At 73.4% G+C, this 4,348-nt stretch overlaps 1 protein-coding gene across 15 annotated transcripts in view; it reads left to right on the forward strand.

Annotated features, from left to right (window-relative positions):
• The first annotated feature begins 566 nt into the window (after nt 1-566).
• The window catches only part of ppfibp1b (PPFIA binding protein 1b), a 152,895-nt gene continuing 149,113 nt past the window's right edge, over nt 567-4,348 (forward strand). For 14 of the 15 annotated variants that reach the window (XM_048548823.2, XM_048548826.2, XM_048548825.2 and 11 more), the window contains exon 1: nt 567-765. The gene's annotated coding sequence lies outside the window, so the exon portion shown is untranslated. The remainder of the gene's footprint in view (nt 766-4,348) is intronic. The other variant, XM_048548824.2, reaches the window with a different exon arrangement.

Consider the following 4,348-nt stretch of genomic DNA (forward strand, 5'->3'; position numbering starts at 1 on the left):
AGTGCCCAGGGATGTGCAGGCAAGGTGGGTTAGCTATTGTAAATTAAGGATTATAGGGGAGGGGCCAGGTTTGGGTGAGATGCTTTTCGGAGGGTTGGTGCAGACTTGATGGGCTGAATGGCCTTTTTCTGCACTGTAGGGTTTCTAAGATTTTATTGTTCGAGTGGGTGCAAAGCATTACCCCTTGAAGGAGAATCTCGGTAGGACCATAGAACAATATGGAAAATAGGAGCGGGGGAGGCCATTCAGCCCTTCGAGCCTGTTTCCCCATTTCTCCTTTGATGTCTTTGTCAATGACAAATCCTGATGATGAATACTCCACAAAAGTTAGACTGGGTCTGCCTCTCCTTCTTGCTTTCGCTTTTTAACTTTACTGCTCATTGATACACTCCCTCGGCACTCCAACTCACTGCCACAGTCACCGCCTCAACAAGGGACCCCGCCCTCGCCACGAGACAGACAGCCGGCGGGACCAATCGCAAGGATGAGTAGCGGACAGTAGGCGGGGCCAGGTGGGGGCCAATCGATGGTGGCTAAGGGGCGGGGTTTGCCGGACGTCACGTGACGGGCGGGTGGTAGGCTGGCGGCCGAAGGAGTGAGAGACTGTATTGTGTGAGGTGGGGCGGCTGGCCGAGTAACCGACCGATTGGTGTCCACTCCCCTCACGCCCGTTCCGCGGGGCGGAGAGAAGGTGACTTCCATCGCGTGGTGCCGCCGCCCCTCCTCCTCCACCACCTCCTGAAAGAGGGTCTCTGCCTGTGGCAGGTAGGTGGGCGCGGAGATCCTTGCGGCCCTGCTCCCTCCCGCTTGACGGGTTTCAGGAGGAGGCCGGAGGGTCAGGGAATAGGGCCGGCAGCTGGCATGGCGGCGGGAACCGTTAAATCAGGCGCGCGCTTCTGCCCCCGGGGCATCGGGCACTACCAGCAGAGCAACCCCTTAGCTCCCGTTCATCCCCACCCCGCCCCCGGGTCGGAATACCCTCACCATGTCCAATATAGACCCGTCACCTTTCTTCCCAGCCCCGCCGTGTGGTCCGAATCCACACCCCCAGCCCCCGTCCGACATAGACCCGTCACATTCTCTTCTCTTTTCCCCCTCCCCGCTGTCCGAATGCTCCACCATTTCCGATATTCTCCAACCTCGCCCCGACGCTTTCCCCTCCTCCGCACCCCCCCCCCCGCCTGCCTGACATTCCCCCCGCCCCGTTCCCCTCCCCCTCGTCCTGTCTGCCACTTCACGCCCCCGTCCTGTCTGACTGCCCTCTCACACCACCACCCCCCCCCCCCGTCCCGTCCCGTCCCATCCCATCCCGTCCCGTCCGCCTTCTCTTCCCCGCTCCTCCCCTCCCTCACCAACCCCCGGCCCCCTCCACTCTAATCCTCCCGACACTCCACGCCTCTCCCCACCCCCCCCCCACCCCGACCCCCTCCTCCTCCCCCCCACCCCGACCCCTTCCTCCCCCCCACCCCGACCCCTTCCTCCCGACCCCTTCCTCCCGACCCCTTCCTCCCGACCCCTTCCTCCTCCCCCCCCCCCACCCCGACCCCTTCCTCCTCCCCCCCCCCACCCCGACCCCTTCCTCCTCCCCCCCCCACCCCGACCCCTTCCTCCTCCCCCCCCCACCCCGACCCCTTCCTCCTCCGACCCCCCCGCCGCTTTCCCCCCGCAACCCCATCCTCTCCCCCCGACCCCATCCTCTCCCCCCGACCCCATCCTCTCCCCCCGACCCCATCCTCTCCCCCCGACCCCGACCCCATCCTCTCCCCCCCCGACGCCATCCTCTTCTCTCCCCCCCCCGACCCCCTCCTCTCCCCCCCCCCGACCCCCTCCTCTCCCCCCCCCCGACCCCCTCCTCTCCCCCCCCCGACCCCCTCCTCTCCCCCCCCCCGACCCCCTCCTCTCCCCCCCCCCGACCCCCTCCTCTCCCCCCCCCGACCCCCTCCTCTCCCCCCCCCCGACCCCCTCCTCTCCCCCCCCCCGACCCCCTCCTCTCCCCCCCCCGACCCCCTCCTCTCCCCCCCCCCGACCCCCTCCTCTCCCCCCCCCGACCCCCTCCTCTCCCCCCCCCGACCCCCTCCTCTCCCCCCCCCGACCCCCTCCTCTCCCCCTCCTCTCCCCCTCCTCTCCCCCTCCTCTCCCCCCCCGACCCCCTCCTCTCCCCCCTCCTCTCCCCCTCCTCTCCCCCCCCGACCCCCTCCTCTCCCCCCCCGACCCCCTCCTCTCCCCCCCCGACCCCCTCCTCTCCCCCCCCGACCCCCTCCTCTCCCCCCCCGACCCCCTCCTCCCCCCCCCACCCCGACGCCATCCTCTCCCCCCCTGCCATCCTGTCCCCCCCGACCCCCTCCTCTCCCGAACCCCTCCTCTCCCCCCCCCGACCCCCTCCTCCCCCCCCCCACCCCGACGCCATCCTCTCCCCCCCTGCCATCCTGTCCCCCCCCCCTCCTCTCCCCCCCCGACCCCCTCCTCTCCCCCCCCGACCCCCTCCTCTCCCCCCCCGACCCCCTCCTCTCCCCCCCCCCCACTCCGACGCCATCCTCTCCCCCCCCCGCCATCCTGTCCCCCCCGACCCCCTCCTCTCCCGAACCCCTCCTCTCCCCCCCCCCACCCCGACGCCATCCTCTCCCCCCCTGCCATCCTCTCCCCCCCTCCTCCTCTCCCCCCCCGACGCCATCCTCCCCCCCCCCCCCCCCCGGCGCCATCCTCTTCCCCCCCCCGGCGCCATCCTCTTTCCCCCCCCCGGCGCCATCCTCTTTCCCCCCCCCGGCGCCATCCTCTTTCCCCCCCCCGGCGCCATCCTCTTCCCCCCCCCCGGCGCCATCCTCTTCCCCCCCCCCGGCGCCATCCTCTTCCCCCCCCCCGGCGCCATCCTCTTCCCCCCCCCCCGGCGCCATCCTCTCCCCCCCCCCGGCGCCATCCTCTCCCCCCTCTCCTCCCCCCCCCCCTCCTCCCCCCCCCCCTCCTCTCCCCCCCCCCTCCTCTCTCCCCCCCCCTCCTCTCTCCCCCCCCCTCCTCTCTCCCCCCCCCTCCTCTCTCCCCCCCCTCCTCTCTCCCCCCCCTCCTCTCTCCCCCCCCTCCTCTCTCCCCCCCCTCCTCTCTCCCCCCCCCTCCTCTCTCCCCCCCCCTCCTCTCTCCCCCCCCCTCCTCTCTCCCCCCCCTCCTCTCTCCCCCCCCTCCTCTCTCCCCCCCCTCCTCTCTCCCCCCCCTCCTCTCTCCCCCCCCTCCTCTCTCCCCCCCCTCCTCTCTCCCCCCCCTCCTCTCTCCCCCCCCTCCTCTCTCCCCCCCCCTCCTCTCTCCCCCCCCTCCTCTCTCCCCCCCCTCCTCTCTCCCCCCCCTCCTCTCTCCCCCCCCCTCCTCCCTCTCCCCCCCCCTCCTCCCTCTTCCCCCCCCCTCCTCCCTCTTCCCCCCCCTCCTCCCTCTTCCCCCCCCCTCCTCCCTCTTCCCCCCCCCTCCTCCCTCTTCCCCCCCCCACCCCCTCTTCCCCCCCCGACCCCCTCTTCCCCCCCCGACCCCCTCTTCCCCCCCCGACCCCCTCTTCCCCCCCCGACCCCCTCTTCCCCCCCCGACCCCCTCTTCCCCCCCCGACCCCCTCTTCCCCCCCCGACCCCCTCTTCCCCCCCCGACCCCCTCTTCCCCCCCCGACCCCCTCTTCCCCCCCCGACCCCCTCTTCCCCCCCCGACCCCCTCTTCCCCCCCCGACCCCCTCTTCCCCCCCCGACCCCCTCTTCCCCCCCCGACCCCCTCTTCCCCCCCCCGACCCCCTCTTCCCCCCCCCGACCCCCTCTTCCCCCCCCCGACCCCCTCTTCCCCCCCCCGACCCCCTCTCCCCCCCCCCGACCCCCTCTCCCCCCCCCCGACCCCCTCTCCCCCCCCCCCGACCCCCTCTCCCCCCCCCGACCCCCTCTCCCCCCCCCCGACCCCCTCTCCCCCCCCCCGACCCCCTCTCCCCCCCCCCCCGACCCCCTCTCCCCCCCCCCGACCCCCTCTCCCCCCCCCCGACCCCCTCTCCCCCCCCCCGACCCCCTCTCCCCCCCCCCGACCCCCTCTCCCCCCCCCCGACCCCCTCTCCCCCCCCCGACCCCCTCTCCCAGCCCGACCCCGACGCCATCCTCTTCCCCCCCCCGACCCCGACGCCATCCTCTTCCCCCCCCCCCCGACCCCGACGCCATCCTCCCCCCCGACCCCGACGCCATCCTCCCCCCCCCTCCTCCCCCCCCCTCCTCCCCCCCCCTCCTCCCCCCCCCCTCCTCCCCCCCCCCCTCCTCCCCCCCCCGTCCTCCCCCCCCCGTCCTCCCCCCCCGTCCTCCCCCCCCGTCCTCCCCCCCCGTCCTCCCCCCCCGTCCTCCCCCCC

This window comes from Stegostoma tigrinum, chromosome 18, assembly GCF_030684315.1.
Source record: "Stegostoma tigrinum isolate sSteTig4 chromosome 18, sSteTig4.hap1, whole genome shotgun sequence".
In the NCBI taxonomy this organism is placed as follows: Eukaryota; Metazoa; Chordata; class Chondrichthyes; order Orectolobiformes; family Stegostomatidae; genus Stegostoma; species Stegostoma tigrinum.